Here is a 20,462-nt window from a genome sequence, read left to right as displayed (position 1 = left end):
TTTCCAACCCAGGGATCGAACCCACGTCTCTCACATCTCCTGCATTGACAGGTGAGTTCTTTACCTCTAGTGCCACCTGGGAAGCCTTATGGCCTGTTCTAAAAACCTAATTACATTTTTTTCTGACCATTTGGTTGCATTTCTGCAAGGACTTCTTAAGACTAAATATAACATTTTCTGTAGAAAATAGTTGTTTGGGACATAAAAAACCAACTAATGGTTTCCAAGGGAGAAAGAGGGGAGGGGAGGAGGAATAAATTAAGCATTTGTGATTAACAGATACTACCATGTACAAAGTAGATAAGCAGCAAGGACATATTGTATAGCATGGGAATCTAGATTCAGTATCTTGTGATAACCTCTAATGGAAAAGAATCTGAAAAAGAATACATGTGAGTGAATCAGTTTGCTATACACCTGAAATATTGTAAATCAACTATACTTCAGTTTAAAAAATAAATAAAAAAATAAAGCAAATAACTGTTGGAGGGAGGGCTTATAAGGCCCAGTAGGCGCTCGATTCTGTATTTCACCTGGATTGGGAAATCTTCAAGGAAACTTACAGATATTGAAGACTTCATTTCAGCAGTGATGTCAGGGGAGGCTTTTGATAAACTGCAGTGATTTTGTAGGCTATCTCTCTTCCTATGGACACACACATTTTTGGCTATTCTCCTAGAAAATGAAAATTAAGCCACTGCCAGACATGGTCCCTGTGGTCAATGTGCTCACATCCCTCATCTATGAAGTGTGGAAAGGGTTATGACCCACCTCCAAGGGTTTGGAGTGAACTGATGAGATAATACAAGCATAGTGCTTAGCCTGGGCTTAAGCCACAGTGTATACCAGTCATGATTTCAGCTGTTACTATATGTTCACGGGTGGTGTTTGGATGAACATATATAGTTCATGATTTCAACAACCACAGTATCCAAGATGCTAGAACCCAGATGCTGGGGAAATAGAGCTAGAAGAAGTATAAGAATTCTGGAATGGGGACTTCCCTGGTGACCCAGTGGCTAAGACTCCACTCTTCCAATGCAGGGGGCATGGGTCCAATCCCTCATCAGGAAACTAAGATCCAGCCTAATAAATGAATAAATTTTATGGTGCAGCCTAATAAATAAATAAATACAGCAATTGCTGAGTGCTTATAGAAAAAAAAGAAAAAGAATCCTAGCATGCTTGTCCTGTCAAAAAAAAATGCTGGTTTTGTTGTGCTGTGGGTGTTTCTTCACATCACATACTAGACAGATCTTAAAGTGAGAAGATGATGCATGCTTGCTTGCAAAGAGACCAAAGAAGGAGGAACTAGAAAGATTTCATTTTGCTCCACCGTCAGGCTTGTGAGGAAGGGAGCCCTCCAAACAGGACAGGTTTAATATGGCTAACTTTTTTTTTTTCTGTTTATGTATCAGGATGATGCATATTTTTTTGCTTTTTATTTTAAAACACTTAAAAAATTTAAAAAAGAAAACAGTTAAATTTTAAGCATGGCTAATTTTAATAGGAAAAAACTGGCCTTGCCCCTGCAAAGGTGAGTACAGGAAGGGCAGTGGTAGGGGAATTGGCTGCCCAAGCAGGGGAAGTGCGTCTGCTCAAGGGCCGGCCAGCCGTTGCTAACGGAAACCACACACACACACAGACACAGATGAGTGGGCTCGTGGATATGCCTATAAGCCTGCTGGGCCCACCTCAACTCTTGCGTATTGAATAAATACTACCTGTTCTCAGAAAGAGGGAAAAACTTAGTCTGGCTTGAGAAAGTCTGCCTTCAAAACAGCTTAAAATGTTGCACTTGAGTGTTGTGTGCGTGACAAGCAAATGTACATGGGTACACACAAAGTTATGTTTTAAACGCCATCTGTCTAAGCTTCCTGGGTCTGCAATAATGCAGTACCATGAACTTGGTGGCTTACAACAACAGAGATGTATTATCTTGGAGTTCATTTCTGGGGTGTGGAAACCCTAAGTGCTGGCAAGGCCGAGCTCTCCCCAGAGGCTCCAGGGGAGAATTCCCTCCTTGCCTTCTCCAGCTTTCGGGGGCTCCCCGCAGTCCTTGGCTTGGAGCTACATTAACACAGTCTTTGATGCTGTCTTCACATGTGTGTCCATTGTGAGGACACTTATTGGATTTAGGGCCCACCGATATGATCCAAGGAGCTTCCTAAGTAGCTCTAGTGGTCAAGAACCCGCCTGCCAATGCAAGAAACTTAAGAGATGTGGGTTCAATCCCTGGGTTGGAGGATTCCCCTGGAGGAGGGCATGGCCACTCACTCCAGTATTCTTGCCTGGAGAACACCATGGACAGAGGAGCCTGGCGGGCTATAGCCAGGGTTGAAAAGAGTAGGACACAACTTATGTGGCTTAGCATGCACATATGATCCAAGATAATCTCATCTCGAGATCCTTAATTATATCTGCAAAGACTCTTTCTCCAAACAAGGTCACACTCACAGGGTCCGGGGGTTAGGCTGTGGATATATCTTTTGGGGAGACTGCCATTCAACCCACCATATCACCCAAGAAAAAAGACTGCAAATATCCACTAAAAGGCATGTATTGAGTTGGCCAAAAAGTTCATTCAGATTTTCTCCTAAGATGCTACAGAATACCCGAACAAACTTTTGACCAACCCAACTCAAGAATGACAATGGCATCATTTGACATTGTTCATAGTAGCCCAAAACCTGAAACCACCCAAATGTCCAACAACAATAGAATGATCAAATAAAGTGTGATAGAGTCATGACATGGAATACTATACAAGAATAGCCAATACTATACGAGAAAATGAGCCAACTATCAGTGCAAGCATCAGCGAGGAGGCATTTCCATGAATATGATGTTCAATAAAATTTGTATCCTACTGTTGTGTGAAAATTGTATAAATCTTAATTATGTTGAATTGATCCACAGTGACTTTCAGGTCTGCTGTGTCTTTCTACTTTTCTATATATTCTTTCTATTAATTTTTGAGCATTTGATATTGAAACTCCAACTAAAAATCTTAATTTATCTACTTAGAAAACTAATTGTAATATGTGAAAATTGCTCAGTCATGTCCAACTCTGTGACCCCATGGACTATACAGTCCATGGAATTCTCCAGGCCAGAATACTGGAGTAGGTAGCCTTTCCCTTCTCCAGGGGATCTTCCCAACCCAGGGATCAAACCCAGGTCTCCCGCAGTGCAGGCAGATTCATCAGCGGAGCCACAAGGGAAGCCCAAGAATACTGGAGTGGGTAGCCTATCCCTTCTCCAGGGGATCTTCCCGACCCAGGAATCAAACTGGGATCTCCTGAATTGTAGGTGGATTCTTTACCAACTGAGCTATCAGGGAAGCCCATTGTAATATATAGTGGAACTATATGTAACTTTGTTCTGTATTTGTCAAATCTGTAAATGTGTTATCATACTTTCAAATAAAAAATAAAATTTTTTAAGTATATAAAAAATATGAAGTTCAAGAACAGGCAAAGCTAATCCATGGTGCTAGAGGTTGGAATAGTGCTGGCTTCTTTGGGGTAATGACTGGGAGGGCACAAGGGCACTTCTGAGGTGTTGGAAGTATTCTATGTTCTCATATGCATGGTGATGGTATACATGTGAAAAATTACTGATACCATACCTATAAGACCTATACATATGAGAGATACAATGAGAAATAAGTTCTTTGTATTGAAGAAACATAGTGAAATCATCATTATTGCTAACACACATTAAGAATTTACTCTATACCTGGTGAACTATCAAAAATGAGAAGTCATATAAATCAGTGGACATCAGGTAGGAGATAAATCAAAAATTCCAGAATGACGAAACAAACCCTCCACTTGGGGGAGGAGAATGGAGAAGGAAAAACAAAGACAAAATCCCCAGAAACACTTCCAGTGAGGAAAGAGAGGTCAGAAGTTGGATATTGCCACATCCTGAAGCCACCAATAATTATTTTTTTCAGTCACACAGAGAGGCATGCAGGATTTTAGTTTCCCCACCAGGGATTGAACCTGTGTCCCCTGCAGTGGAAGCATGGAGTCTTAACCACTGGACCACCGTGGAAGTCTGGCTATTGCCACATCCTGGAAATAGCACTTAGAAAATCAGAGAAGTTAGGAAAGCAACATCTTTTTCTAATTGTGACTCATTCTACAAATTTCAGCATATCTGTTCACCCCCCTGTCACTCAATTTTCCACTACTGTTAATCGACTCTAACAACACAGATGGGTACTGTGAAAATGAAAGAATGCACGTAAAAGTGTACTGGACTGTAAAGTTCTATGTAAATGGGGAAGAAAAAATATTTCAAACAGTCTGTCCTAACACTGGCAAGTTCCTTTAACCTCCAGGCAGCTTCTTTCTTGAAGCTGGGCTCACCTGTTTCACCGCCAGAGGAGAGATCTGCCCAGCTTACCTACCAACTGTGGAGGGTGCTTCACTGAGCAAATGCTCGGCAGAGGGGAAATGACACACGTGCTGCTCTCCAGAAGTCCCCGGTGGAGATTAGGAGGCACCATCATCAATCAGGGAGCACCCTTCAGGGAATATCTTCACCAAGCACGGCGGGGGGGGGGGTAGAATTTCTGCCTGAGAAGCCGATGGTTTGACCTGGGTCTCTGAAGCACTTTGAAAACAAGGGCCTCATCCTGGGAGATCCCCAAGGCTGGTTATGTCCTTCTCCAACGTCTACACCCAGGTGGACTACACTGCATGCCCAGGGTTCTTAACAGTGTGGAATGCGCTGCAGCAATTCTCAACCTTGGCTGCGCATTGAAATCCTCAGGGAACTTTCACCAGTCCAGACCCCAGGACCGGTATAACCAGAATTCCTGGGGTGGGGGGAGGGTGGTGGTACCTCTCCATTAAAGGGTTTTTAAAGCTTCTGGGGTGATTGCAACATGCAGCTGAGGTTGAGAAGCACTGAACTGGAGTGCCTCTCAAACTTCAGTGTGAACACAATTTGCCTGACAGAATGCAGATTTTGGTTTAGTGGGTCTGAATTTGGGGCCTGAGCTGCTGACTTTCTATCAAGTTCCCAGATGCTGCTGGAACTGTATCAAGGCGGCAGAAAGGAGCCGGAACGCAGGCCCCCGCCTTCCCCCCTACCCGCTTCCATGCCTCAGGAACTGTGATTCTTGCGCCATCTGGTGGTCAGAACCCCACTAGCAGCACCTAGCAAGAGAAGACCAGATGATGTTTGAAACCTGCCTAACAGATACAATTTCTGGAGTTCTACAAATTCTTCCCCAGAGCGCAGCCACTGACATTTTCATTTCAGCCTTGTAATAACTTGAATACAAACCTGCTTAGACTACTCACCCTGGACTCCCGGCTTACAAAACTGTGAAGTAATAAATGGGTATTGTTTAAGCTGCTAAATTTGTGGTAATATGTTAGCGGCAATACAAAAATAATACAGAGAATTTTATAGGCTTTGCAATAACAGGCCAAATGAGAAACCCAAGCCCATAATTATGCACAATGCCTATTTTCTATTCCAGGCCAATGGATCTGCTCTTTCCTTTCTTTTTAAAATTTATTTTGTTTATTTGTGAAAGAGTCACAAAGTCACACATGACTTGGGGACTGAACAACAATTTATCCGGAGGCACAGGGTCATAGTTGCAACATGTGGGATGTTTTACTTGGGCCATACAGGATCTTTAGTTGTGGTATATGGGATCTAGTTCCATGACCAGGGATTGAACCCAGGCCTCTGCACTGGGAGCTCAGAGTCTTAGCCACTGGACCACCAGGGAAGTTCCCAGATGGACTCGTTCTTAACCTCCAATACAATGGCAGAAGAGGCAGAACGGACTGTATTTCTCATTTATCATGGTTATACCTGCTGCCTTCTTTCTCCATTACTGCACACTTCTTTCCACCTTATGATGTGTGTTTTCACTGACACTCATGAAACTCTAGGATGGGCCAGGGGGCTAGCTTGCTCTCTGTGGCAGATTGCATTTTTCCAAAGATGAATTCCATCCTAAGTGCACTTCTTATGATAAGATCTTGAGGCTCCTCCATCACGATATAGGATCTAAGCTCCCTCTCCTTGAAGCTAGCAGACTTAAGACTAGGGTGGGAGTGGTACAGGTGACTTTCAAGGCTAAGTCATAAAAGGTGATGTACCCGCCTGGCTTGTTCTCTCAGGGTGCTCATCTTTGGAGCCCAGGCACCATGCTGTGAGGAAGCCCAAGCAGCCACCTGGAAGGGCCCCCTCTAGGTGTCCTGGCCACTGCCCCAGCTGACAGCCAGCATCAGTTGCAGACATGTCAGTAAGAGAGCCTTCAGAAGACTCCAGCTCCCTTTTTTTTTATTTTGGCCATCCCCATGGGCTTCCCAGGTGGTGCTAGTGGTAAAGAACCCGCCTACCAATGCAGGAGACTTAAGAGACTAGGGTTCGATCCCTGGGTCAGGAGGATCCCCTGGGGGAGGGCATGGCAACGCACTCCACTATTCTTGCCCGGAGAATCTCATGGACAGAGGAGCCTGGCGGGCTACAGTCCATGGGGTTGCAAAGAGTCAGACACGACTGAAGCAACTTGGCATGTACATGTGGCAGTGAAAGCACAGAGTCCTATCCACTGGACTGCCAGGGGAGTCCCTTCAGCTCCCTATCTTCAAGTCACTCCAGACATGAACTGCTCCCACTGAGACCTGGGAGCAAAATTAATGTTGCTTTAAATCACTGAACTTTAGCTTATTGTTACTGGGCAATAGGTGACTGAAACGCCCTCAGACTCTCACTCGAGGACAACATGCTGAATTTGACTGGATGTCATGTTGGGGATGAGGACCCTTTGGCTTTGATTAACCATAGGTAAGTTACCTATTTTCCATTAGTTACTATTTTAATCATGTTTAATTTTTAAAATGTTTTTGTTTATTTGGCTGCACTGGGTCTTTGTTGTGATGCTCAGGCCTCTCAGGCCTCTGCAGTGCCTGGGGGCTTCTGTCTAGTTCCAGTGTTCAGGCTTCTCTTGTTGTGGAGCATGGGCTCTAGAGCACGTGGGCTTCAGTACTTGTGACTCAACGGCTTAGCCGCCCCGCAGCATGTTGGGATCTTAGTTTCCCAACCAGGGGTAGAACCTGTGTCCCCTGCACTGGAAGGTGGATTTTTAACCACTAGACCACCAGGTAAGTCCCTGAAGTGAAAGTCGCTGAGTCATGTCCAACTCTTTGCAACCCCAAGGACTATACAGTCCATGGAATTCTCTAGGCCAGAATACTGGAGGGGGTAGCCTTTCCATTCTCCAGGGGATCTTCCCAACTCAGGGTTTGAACCCAGGTCTCCTGCATTGCAGGTGGATTCTTTACCAGCTGAGCCACAAGGGAAGTCCAAGAATACTGGAGTGGGTAGCCTATCCCTTCTCCAGGGGATCTTCCCAACCCAGGAATTGAACTGGGGTCTCCTGCATTGCAAGTGGATTCTTTACCAACTAAGCTGTCAGGGAAGCTGTCAGAGAAGTCCTTGTTAGTTACTATTTTTAAAAGGCAGTCTCATGATAAATTAAGTTCAGTGCTTATAAACTATTAGGAAATCAGCCCTAAATTTTTTCAGAGAAGTTGGCATTTTTATGACTTTTCCTCTCTGCTATTTAATTCATTTAAAATGCTGTGGCTTCGTGTCACTTTTCAGCATGTGGAGGGACTAATGGTCCCTCCACAGACCATGGCCAGGGCTGGCATTAGCCCAGGTGTGGCCTCTCCTGGGGACTCACAGACCTGAACCTAAATCTGGAGCTGAGGGGAGTTGAGGAGGGGGGATGCTCTGATACCTCACCTCTTGGTTGCCACCCAGTGCCTTCATCACAGAGGAACCTGACACCTCCCTAGCCTCCCCCCAGCTCATCTTGTCTTAGCTTGGAATCAGGTTGGGTGCAAGCAAGAAGCAGTGCCAGGTTGGTCAGCCCCCACCCACCCCCCACCCCCGACCACACGCTGCGGTGACGGTTCTCAGTGGTCCCCAGGACTCAGCCATCCTGGGGCATCTTTCCTGGCTGAATTTTACAAATGATACTGCAATGATCTTTCAAAATGAAAAGTAGCAAATTAAAGTGATTTTATTGTTTCCAAAAAAAAAAAAAAAAGCTGTGTTCTTAAATATTCCTCAAGAATAGTCTAGACCCAGAGGGAAGTATAGTTTTAGATATTTTTATGCAAGTATTTCCCCACTTGTGGGAGGCAGACTTTCTTCAAGGGCCTCCAGTGACCCTCACCTCCTGTTACTGGTGTACTTGTGTAATCGCCTTCTTTGAGTGTGGGCCTGATTTCATGACTTGCTTGCCAAGAGAATATGGCAAAGCTGACGGAATGATTAGGTTACAAAAGACTGTGACTTCTGTCTTAGTAGCAGACTCTCCAATGGCCCCCTGGGCTTGCATACACTGATGATGCATGCTGCTGGGGTGGGGAAGAGGAGGACCTGAGGGCAGCCTCTGTCAACCGCCTGTGAGGAAAGACATGAACTTGCAAGTATCTCCTTCCAGGTTGAGCCATGAGGTGAGGCACCAGGTGGCTGGCACCTTGATTGCAGCCTCGAGAGAGACCCTGAGGAGGGGCCCCAGCTAAGCCCTTGCCTGGACGCCTGACCCACAGAAACTGGGAGATAATAGGTGTGTGTTGCTCTAAGCTGCTAAGTTGAGGGATAACTTGTTATGCAGCCACTGGTAACAAATAGCCGCTCATGTGTCATTTCTTTATCGGGATCCCCAGTCACGTGCAAGCTGAACGTGTGCCTGTGCTGCCTCGCCTCCCACCCGACACACACACAACAGGGTTCTCAGCCCAGTGTGCCAGCCTGTGTTCAAGTGAAGGCAGTATTTCTGTCCCACACTGGTTTCTGGCTTCTTTCTTGGTACTGGTATCTGTGTTTGCTGAGCCTCAGTTCAGTTTAGTCCAATCACTCAGTGGTGTCTGACTCTTTGCAACCTCATGGGTTGCAGCATGCCAGGTTTCCCTGTCCATCACCAACTGCTGGAGCTTGCTCAAACTCATGTCTGTTGAGTTGGTGATGCCATCCAACCATCTCATCATCTTTTGTCCCCTTCTTCTCCTGCCTTGAATATTTCCCAGCATCAAGGTCTTTTCCAATGAGTCAGTTCTTTGCATCAGGTGGCCAAAGTATTGGACTTTCAGCTTCAGCATCAGTCCTTCCAATGAACATTGAGGACTGATTTCCTTTAGGATTGACTGGTTTGATTTCTGGTTTGCTGAGACCAACTTGGAGCAACTGACTGGGTGCACCACCCCTCCAAATCTCCTCCCCGGGGCCTGGGTCAGATTCTGTCTGAAACAGGTAAGGCCTCAGACACAGGCTCCACCCTGAATACTGCAAATTGTGTCTTCTCCCTCTGGACCAGGCAGAGCTCAGGCTCTGCAAAGCCTGTGGTTTCCTCAGGATACTGACTCTTCCTGTGGCAGGAAGAACCACTTCCTCTGAGTCATGAACTTTCTCTCTTTCGAGTTCCTGCCTCTTCTTCTCTGGCGGTTCTCAAAGGGGGTCCTCAGGCCAGATGTCACTTTTGCTTCTCAATGTTGCTCTCTGAGGAGAGGTCTTACCCAGTACAATTGATGGAGGAATTGATGTAGGAGATAGATAATCTCCAGGTTAGACATTTACAACTGGCCTCCTGAAATGTACATTTCATGGGGCACCAGAAAGTGGGCTTTGGTCTGGATACTTAACAACTGTTTGCATTTCTTGAGCCAAGAGATAGGTGGGCTCCAGTTAAGGCATTTACAATTAGCCTCTTGTTTGCCCTCTGAAATGGAAGAAACAACAGAAACAGGGTAAATAGCCAGTGTTTGTCTCTTGTAAACACCTTAAGATAATAGTCATGGCAATAGACAAGGTAACAGTCATGGCAAGGACAAAGAGAGGCAAAACTCTGTTTGAGTAAAGGATTAAGGGATCTCTGCTCCCCGCTCTTTTGGGACAAGGGAGACACTACACATGCACAGAAAGGCTGCTTGTGGGTCAAACATCAGGGAATAATTCCAGGCCATAATGAGTCTTGTTCCTCCCAGAAGCCTTCACTTCGAGATCCATCTTGGCTGAGGGGTGTGTGCCCACTCCAGGGACATGTCAGTTGTGGAAAATAATTGCCCTGAAGGAGGAAGCACTGTCCTATATAAATGACTTAACCACCTCTTTACTGTGCTCCACCTCACTAGGGGGATCTCCCACACTTTTTCTATCTGGGTGTGTATCTCTGCCTTGCTTCTATGTTAGCTAAACCAACTGCTTCTCTATGTGCTCTCCTACTTGTTGTTCTGCTATGTATCTAATAATAAACTTTGTATCTGCATTTACAGGGCTGCCCCGGTGGCTCAGCTGGAGGCCAGAAGCCAGAGGAGTCACAGGAATATGCCTGCAATACAGGAGTCACAGGAGACACTGATTTATGGGTTGGGAAGATTCCCTGGAGGAGAGCATGGCCATCCACTCCAGTATTCTTGCCTGGAGAATCCCATGGACACAGAAGCCTGGCAGGCTGCAGTCCATATTGTCACAAAGAGTTGGACACGACTGAAATGACTGAGCACACATGCACGCATCAGCATTTACAGTTTCTGCCTCCATGATAAATGTACTTTCCACTAGGGGCAAAGGCCTAGGTCATAATAGCTTCTAGCCTCTAGCCCTTGCAGGTCTGGTGGCTAAGATTCCTGGTTCTCTTCCAGGCTGCTGCTGCTACTAAGTCACTTCAGTCTACCCAGATTCAATTTCCAGGCAGGGAATTAAGATCTTGCTTCACACCACTGCTCGCTGTTGCCTCGTCAAGATCACAACTCTTATTTTTTTAATTCAATTTTAATTTTATATTGGAGTATGTTGTTGCTGTTCAGTCACTAAGTCATGTCGGACTCTTTGGGACCTCAAGGACTGCAGCACGCTAGGCTTCCCTGTCCTTCACTATCTCCTTGAGTTTGCTCAAACTCATGTCCATTGAGTCAATGATGCCATCCAACCATCTCATCCTCTCTTGCCCCCTTCTTCAGCTCTCAGTGTTTCCCAGCATCAGTGTCTCTTCCCATCAGGTGGCCAAAGTATTGCAGCTTCAGCATCAGTCCTTCTGATGAAAATTCAGGGTTGATTTCCTTTAGGATTGACTAGTCCCTTGCTGTCCAAGGGACTCTCAAGAGTCTTCTCTATGCTACAATTCAAAAGTATCAATTCTTCAGTGCTCAGCCTTCTTCATGGTCCAACTCTCACATCTGTACATGACTACTGGAAAAACCATAACTTTGACTATTGGAGTATATCATAGATGATTTATAATGTTGTGTTAGTTTCAGCTGTACAGCAAAGTGATTCAGATATGCATATAACCATTCTTTTTCAGATTCTTTTCCATATAGGTTATTATAGAATATTGAGTAGAGTTCCGAGCTATACAGTAGGTTCTTGTTGATTATCTATTTTATATATAGTCATGTGTATGTGTTAATCCCAATACCCTAATTTATCCCTCCTCTGACTGAAGATTTTTTTGGCCCTGCCCATGGCATGTGGGATCTTAGTTCCCCAATAAGGGATGGAATCCATGCCCTCTGCAGTGGAAGAGCATGGAGTCTTAATCTCTGGACCATCAGGGAATTCCCTGATTGAGGAATAGTCGATCGGAGCAGGCCTGAGGGTAGGAGGAGCAGAAGTGGATTTCTGGGCTGAGTTTTACTGGGAGAAGAACAACTTGCAGCAAAACATGAAACTGGGGCCACTTGAGTATTTCTGCCTGATCGCCCTTTGCCCTCTGTCTGGTCCCACATCTGTGTACTTATAGTGTGTGATAACACAAGTTGTTTTCCCTACCTTCATACCCCCGATCTTTCGTTTTGTCATCACACATCACATTTTCAATTTGGATTCTGTAAACCAGAATCAAGCACTGCAGACCCAGAAAAACAGATTTGCTTTGGTTCTCAAATACTAGAGGAAAGGATATTTTCCCAGGACTTTCGGGTTCACATGTGTGATGGTTTTAAGAACCAGACATAGAAGGTGTTTTCTGTATTCTGGAGCTAGGCATACTTTAGTTACCAACTAGTTACCATCCCACATTATGAAAAAGGACTCAGCAAGACTAGGTAGGTAACCACACTGACACAGTATTCAGACAGTTGCAGTCAGAGCTGGGGTGTCTTCTCTGCTAGAGGCTCTCACCTGAAGAGATAGGATGCCAGTAGTTTGCTCATCTTCTGAGAAGTTTCAGTGCTTGTTGCTCCACAGGGAAATAAGAGAAATGGGAGGCATGCAGTACCTAGGTCTTAGAGATGCAATAAAGCACCACAGGCAATGGAAAAGAATGGTTTCAGGGGAGGACATGTTGAAGGACCTGAGTGCTCATTTTTTTTCACCCATTCAACGAATATTTATTGAGTATTACTATGTTTCAGACACTGTCTGAGGCAGTGGAGCTACAGAGGAGGAAAAGACATACAGAGCCCTCATCACAAATCAGGATCCATTCCAGATGATACAAAGACCTAACCATAAGGCACAGAAACCATAAAATACCCTAAGTATGGAAGAGCATTTTAAAAAATTAATCTCAGCTTTGGGGTAGTCTTTGTATGATGTCATAAAAATTTTAAATGTTCACGTTTTTAAAAAGAGTGAAATAATGCTATCTGAAGCAACATGGATGGGCCACATCAACCCTTGCTCTGAGATGATTACTGGAAGATCCATGAGCATTCTGTACACATACCACTTTGGTCAGTTCAGACTTTCCTAACTATTAAAATGAACTCATTAAGTTATCCATTTACTGATACTTGTCACCAAATTAATGATGCTTTTCCGCCTGTCCTCCCATCTAAACTAGCCCATACATAGAAAGATTTGATTCTCTGAAAATGGCACTATCAAGGATTAACCTTGAGGAACTTCCCTTGGTGGTCCAGTGGCTAAGACTCTGTGCTCCAGATGCAGGGGACCCGGATTCAATCCCTGATCAAGGAACTATTACTAGATACCACATGCTGCAACTAAGACCCAGCACAGCCAAATAAAAAATACTTAAAAACCCAACAAAAACCCAAAGGTTATTCTTAAATGTCATTGAAAGGGTTCATATCTGCAAGTTTCAATTCCCCTACTCGCAAACAACAGTGCTGTAAATCCGATCCTTTACTACAGTTTTCTTGGAATATCCTCTGTCCACAGTCACTCTTGTAAACTCCAGGAGAGCTCTGATTTATTTGTAATTAATAATAGGCTTTATGTTTTTTAGAATAGTTTTAGATTTACAGGAAAAAATGAGCAGGTAGTACAGGAGATTTCTCTATACTTCTTCCCTGCACACATACCATCTTACATTATATGGTATGCTTGTTACAGTGAATAAGCCATTATTGATACACTATTACTAACTGAAGCCCATGGTTTACTCAGATTTCCTGTTTTTAATCCAATGCACTTTTTGTGTATCAGACTCCTATCCAGAATATCATATTACATTTAGCTGTCATGTCTCCCTAGGCTCTTCTTAGCCATGACAATAACTCACTTCTGTTGTTTTTGATGACCTTAACAGTTTTGAGTAGTACTGGTCGAGTGTAGTGTAGGGTGTGCCTCTGTGAGAATTTATCTTGTGATTTTCTCATGATTAAACTGAGTTGATGGGATTTGGGGAAGAAGAACATAGAGGTAAAGGGTCATTTTCCCCACATCATACCAAAGGTACTGTGGTATTATATAATAAGAAATATATTTGGTCTTTGTCTCTGGTTCCTGTAAAAAGCTTCCAAAGCCCTTGGAATTTCCTGAGTGATGGAATTATCTTTGTTATTCATCAGTTCAGTTCAGTCCAGTCGCTCAGTTGTGTTTGACTCTTTGTGACCCTATGGACTGCAGCATGCCTTGCCTCCCTGTCCATCACCAGCTACCGGAGTTTACTCAAACTCATGTCCATTTAGTCGGTGATGCCATCCAACTATCTCATCCTCTGTCGTCCCTTTCTCCTTCCACCTTCAATCTTTCCCAGCATCAGGGTCTTTCCAAACGACTCAGCCCTTAGCATCAGGTGGCCAAATTATTGGAGTTTCAGCTTCAGCATTAGTTCTTCCAATGAATATTCTGACTGATTTCCTTTAGGATGGACTGGTTGGATCTCCTTGTTGTCCACGGGACTCTCAAGAGTCTTCTCCAACACCACAGTTCAAAAGTATCAATTCTTCGGTGCTCAGCTTTCTTTATAGTCCAACTCTCATATCCATACATGACTACTGGAAAAACCATAGCCTTGACTAGATGGACCTTTGTTGGCAAAGTAATGTCTCTGCATTTTAATATGCTGTCTAGGTTGGTCATAACTTTCCTTCCAAGGAGTAAGCGTCTTTTAATTTCATGGCTGCAATCACCATCTGCAGTGATTTTGGAGCTAAGGAGACCCTTTTGAGCACACCTGAGCTTCTGCTAACAAGGTGAGTTAAGGTAAGTTCCCTACAAAGGCTTAGGATGGTACTGATCACCAGAAAGATAAGTGTTTCAAGGCTGGAAATTTCAGCTTCATCCCTCAACCTCTGGGAAGGAAAAATGAGGGGAAATCGTGGTGGCTTGGAGAGTACAGACCAACAACGATATTTGATGAAATTCCAGGTTGGTGAACTCATCCCCATGCCAGGAAGGTGTCACATTCCAATTTCATAGAAACAGAAGCTCCTGCACTTGGGACACTTCCAGACCTCACTCTGTGTATCTCTTCATCTGACTGTTTAACTGTAGCCTTTCTAATAGCCTTTGTAATAAACTGGGACACATAAGTAAGTTTCCCAGGTGCGACTAGTGGTAAAGAACCCACCTATTAATGCAGGACACATGAGAAATGTGGGTTCAATCCCTGGTTCAGGAAGATCCCTTGGAGGAGGGCATGGCAACCTAATCTAGTATTCTTGCTTGGAGAATCCCATGGACAGAGGAGACTGGCAGTCTACAGTCCATGTGTCCAAAGAGTCAGACACAACTGAAGCAACTTGGGACACATCAGTAAATGTGTGAGTTCCATGAGCCATTCTAACAGATGCTCAAATCCAAGTAGGGAGTCTTAACTTCTGATTTATAGTCAGCTGGTTAGAAGCACAGGAGACAATTTGGATACACAAATTGGTGTCTGAAGTGGGGGCACTCTTGTGAGTCTGAACTCTTAACCTGTGGGATTTGATGCTATCTCCAGGTAGACAGTGTCAGAATTGAGCTAAATGTGTACAGCACCCAATCAGAGTCTGCTGAGAACTGGGAAATGGCTTGGTGGTGTTGGAAAACACACATCAGAACTCAAAGTGCATGCTATCAACTATCCTGGCTTTGCCCAACCTCAGCAACTTGTAAGACTGATAATGAAATAAATCATGATAAACCTAAAAAACAAATTCATGAGTAGAATACACATTCTTTTCAAGCTTCCAAACAACCAAGATAGATCACATCCTGGGCCATAAAACAGAGCTTAAAAATTTTAAAGACTCAAATTTAAAAAGAAATCATGCAATGTATGCCCTCAGACCACAACAGAATTTAACTAAAGTCATCAACAGAAACATAGTTGGAAAATCCTGAAATAATTAGAGATTAAACAATGCAATTTCAAATAACATGCAGATAAGAAAGGATATCTCAAGAGAAACTAAAATATATTTTGAACTAAATGAAAACAGAAATACATCAAAATTTGTGGGATGCATTGAAGGCAGTGCTTAAAATTTTATAACATTGAATCTATACATTAGAAAAAAACAAATACTTTAAAGTCAGTTTAGCTTTCACCCTAGGGGTTAAAAAAACAAATCAAAAGCAAAGTAAGCAGAAGAATGGGACCTCCCCGGTGGTCCAGTGGTTAAGAATCTGTCTACCAATGCAGGGGATACAGGTTTGATCCCTGGTTCAGGAAGATCCCACACACCATGTAGCAGCTCAACTTGTGTACCACAACTACTGAGCCCACGGGTCTGCATGCCTGGAGACTGTGCTCCACAACAAGAGAAATCTGCACATTACAGTGAAGACCCAGTGAAGCCAAATAAACAAATAAAATAATTTTTTTTAATAGGAGGGAAGTTCAAGAGGGAGAGGATATGGGTATACCTATGGCTGATTAATGTTGTTGTATGGCAGAAAGCAACACAACATTGTAAAGCAATTATCCTCCGATTATTTTTTTTTAAAAAAGAAATGACTGTGTCTGGCTTTAAAAAAAAATAAAGTAAGCAGAAAAAACAAAAAACAAAACAGCAGAAATCAGTGAAATTGAAAACAAAATTAATAGACAAAATCAACAAAACTAAAAGCTGACTCTTTTGAAAAGATTGACAAAACTGATAGCCAGGCAAACTTTATTAGTCTGCTCATGTTGCCGTACCAAAATAACACAGAGTGAGTGACCTAAAGAACAGAAATTTATTTTCTCAGTTCAGAACAGAGTTTATTTTCTCAGAACTAAGAGAAAGTTATTTTCTTTTAGCTTTGGAGGCTAAAAGTCCAAGATCAAGGTGCCATCAGAGCTGGTTTCTGGTGAGACTTCCTTTCCTGACTTGTAGATGGCTTCCTCCTTGCTGTTTTCTCACATGGTATTTCTTCCATGTGCTTGTGGAAAGAAAGTTATCTCTGGTGTCTCTTTCTCGTCTAATAAGAACACTGATCCTATCAGGTTAGGGCTCCACTTATATGACCTCATTTAATCTTAATTATCTCCCTAACAGCCCTATCTCTCAATACAGTCACTTTGGGGTCTAGAGCTTCAACATATAAATTTTGGGTGCAGGGGGACACCATTCTGTCCATCAAAATAAACAAATTAAAAAAAAAGATACAGATTACTAATTCAGAAATGAAGGAGAGACTATTCACTACTGATCCCATGGTCATTATAAGGATCATAAAGGAATATTACAAACAACTCTGTGCCCATGAAAATTTGATAACCTATATGAAATGGACCAATTCCTTGGAAGATATAATCTTTTAAAACTTTCAAAACTCACACCATGGGCTGTGTAACTTAGATAACTCAATTAGATTTACATCTATTAAAGAAACTGAATCAATAATTGATAACCTTTCAGACTTCCATAGTAGTCCAGTGGTTAGGAACCTGCCTGCCAGTGCAAGGGACTCAGGTTTGATCCCTGGTCTGGGAAGATTCCACATGCCTTGGAGCAACTAAGCCCATGCTCCACAACATGAGAAGCCCTTGCACCGCAATTAGAGAGTAGCGCCCCTCCTCACTGCAACTAGAGAAAGCCTGAGCCAACAAAGACCCAGCACAATCAAAAATAAATAAACTAAATAAAATTTTTAAAAGTAATAATCTTTCAAAACAGAAAATAACAACAATAAAAAGCAAATCTAGATGCACTCACTGCTGAATTCTACCAAACATTTAAGGAAGAAATTATACCAGTTCTCTAAAATTTCTTCCATTAGATAGAGGTAGAGGGAATATCTCCTAACTCATCCTAAGGGTTAGCTTTACCTTAATGTCAAAACCAGACAAAGACATTACAAAACCAATTATAGACCAATACTATGAAAACAGATATAAAACTTCTAAAAAAATTATCAAATGGGATGCAACAATATATAAAAAGAATTATATGCATGGTCAAGTGGGTCATACACTGCTGGTTCACTACTGGAAAATTAATATAGTCAATCTCATCAACAGGTTAAAGGAGAAAAATCACATGATCATATCAATAGATGCAAAAAATGCATTTGATAAAAATCTAACACCCATTCATGATTTTTTAAAAATCTCAGCAACCTAGGAACAGAGAGGAATTTCCTCAATTTGATAAATAACATCCTAAACATAGCTTTACCTTAACATCAAAACTTAAAGCTGGGGCTTCCCTGGTCCAGTGATTAAGAATCTGCCTTGCAATGCAGGAGACGTCAGCAGACGTTGGTTCGATCCCTGGTCCAGGCAGATCCCACATGCTACAGGGCACCTACGCCTGTGTGCCACAACTCCTGAAACCCACGTGCCCTAGAGTCTGTGCTCTGCAACAAGAAAAGCCACCACAATGAGGGCCTATGCACCACAATTAGAGAGTAGCCTCCACTCTCCAAAACTAGAGAAAGCCCTTGTGCAGCAATGAAGACCCAGCACAGCCAAAAATAAATAAATGAAAAAAAAATTTTTTTTAACTTAGCAAATAAAAAAAACCACCCCCCAAACCCTATAGCTAACAACTTACTTAATGGTGAGAAAATAGATTCCTTCCCACTAAGACAGGAGTAAGGCAAAGATGTCCCCTCACATCAATCCCAGCAAGGCACATGGTTAATACACAAAATATACAAAAATAAATTGCTTTCCTATAAACTTCATGGGGGTCGCAAAGAATCGGACACGACTGAGCAACTGAAATGAACTGAAACTAGAAATGAACAATTGGAATTTTAAATTAAAATGAATACCATTTATATTAGCACCAAGAAAAATGAAATAGATAAGATATCAATCTAGCAAAATATGTACAAGATCTCCATGAGGAAAACTACAAAACTCTGATGAAAGAAATCAAAGAAGAAATAAACAAATGTAGAGCTAGTCCATGTTCATGGATAGGAAGACTCAATTTTGTCAAGATGTCAGTTCTTCCCAGCTTGATATATAGATTTGAAATTGCACATCTCAGATAGGGACATTAACTTACTGCCTTTTAATTGATATCACACACCTGGTCTCAGGACTTAATGAAGCTCAGGTTCTGTATATCTCATCACAGAAAGAATTCAGTGAGAGACAAAGTGATAGGTAAGAAGTGGATTTATTTAGCGGGATACACATTCCAAAGACAGAATGCAGTCATCTCAAAAGGTGAGAATGGCTTTGGGAGGAACACACTCCATAGACAGAGTGTGAGCCATCTCAGAAAGCAAGAGGCCCTCAAATGTGGGGTGACTAGTTAGTGCATAAAGGCTGGGTAATTTCATAGGCTTATGAGAGGAAATGAGTCGACATGTCCAACCAATGGACATGAGTTTGAGCAAGCTCCAGAAGTTGGTGATGAACAATGAAGTCTGGCGTGCTGCAGTCCAAGGGGTCGCAAAGAGTTGGACACGACATAGCGACTGAATTGAATGAGTGAGAAGATTATTCCACCTCTCTGGAAATAATCCTTTCTGGGAGAAGGGGTAAAGATATCCAGGAATTGGGCCACCACCCACTTTTTGATCTTTTACAGTCAGTCTTGGAACTGTCACAATGTTGTTGCTCAGTCGCTAAGTCATGTTTGACACTTTGTGACCCCACGGACTGCAGCATTCCAGGATTCCCTGTCCTTCACTATCTCCACAAGTTTGCTCAAACTCATGTCCATTGAGTCGGTGATGCCATCCAACCATCTCATCTTCTGTCACCCCCTTTTCCTCCTGCTCTCAATCTTTCCCAGCATCAGGGTCTTTTCTAATGAGTTGGCTCTTCGCATCAGGTGGCCAAAGTATTGGAGCTTCAGCTTCAGCATCAGTCCTTCCAATAAATATTCAGGGTTGATTTCCTTTAGGATTGACTGGTTTGATCTTGCTGTCCAAGGGACTCTCAGGAATCTTCTCCACACCACAATTCAAAAGTATCAGTTCTTCAGTGCTCAGCCTTCTTTATGGTCCAACTCTCACATCCATACATGACTACTGGAAAAACAAAGCTTCAACTTCATGGACCTTTGTTGGCAAAGTGATGTCTGTTTTTAATATGCTGTCTAGGTTTGGCATAGCTTTTCTTCCAAGGAGCAAGCGTCTTTTAATTTCAAGGCTGCAGTCACCATTTGCAGTGATTTTGGAGCCCAAGAATATAAAATCTGTCACTGTTTCCACTTTTCCCCCATCTATTTGCTATAAAGTGATAGGACCAGATGCCATAATCTTAGTTTTTTGAATGTTGAGTTTTAAGCCAGCTTTTTCAGTCTCCTCTTTTACCCTCAACAAGAGGCTCTTTAGTTCCTCTTTATTTTCTGCCATTAGGGTGGTATCATCTGCATATCTGAGATTATTGATATTTCTCCTGGCAATCTTGATTCCAGGTTGGGATCCATCCAGCCTGGCATTTTGTATGATGTACTCTGAATATAAGTTAAATAAGTAGGGTGATAATATACAGCCTTGATGAGCTCCTTTCTCAATATTGGTTCATGTTCCATGTCCAGTTCCAACTGTTGCTTCTTGACCTGCATGCTGGTTTCTCAGGAGACCAGTAAGGTGGTCTAGTATTCCCATTTCTTTAAAAATTTTCGTTTGTTGGGATCCACACAAAGGCTTTAGCATAGTCAATGAAGCAGAAGTAGATGTTTTCTGGCATTCCCTTGCCTTTTCCATGATCTAGTGGATGTTGGCATTTTGATTTCTTGTTCCTCTGCCTTTTCTAAATCCAGCTTGGACATCTGGAAATTCTTAGTTCATGTACTGCTGAAGCCTAGTTTGAAAGATTTTTAGTATACCTTTGCTAACAT

Source organism: Bubalus kerabau, chromosome 17 (genome assembly GCF_029407905.1).
Source record: "Bubalus kerabau isolate K-KA32 ecotype Philippines breed swamp buffalo chromosome 17, PCC_UOA_SB_1v2, whole genome shotgun sequence".
NCBI lineage: Eukaryota > Metazoa > Chordata > Mammalia > Artiodactyla > Bovidae > Bubalus > Bubalus kerabau.
This window is presented reverse-complemented; position numbering follows the sequence as displayed.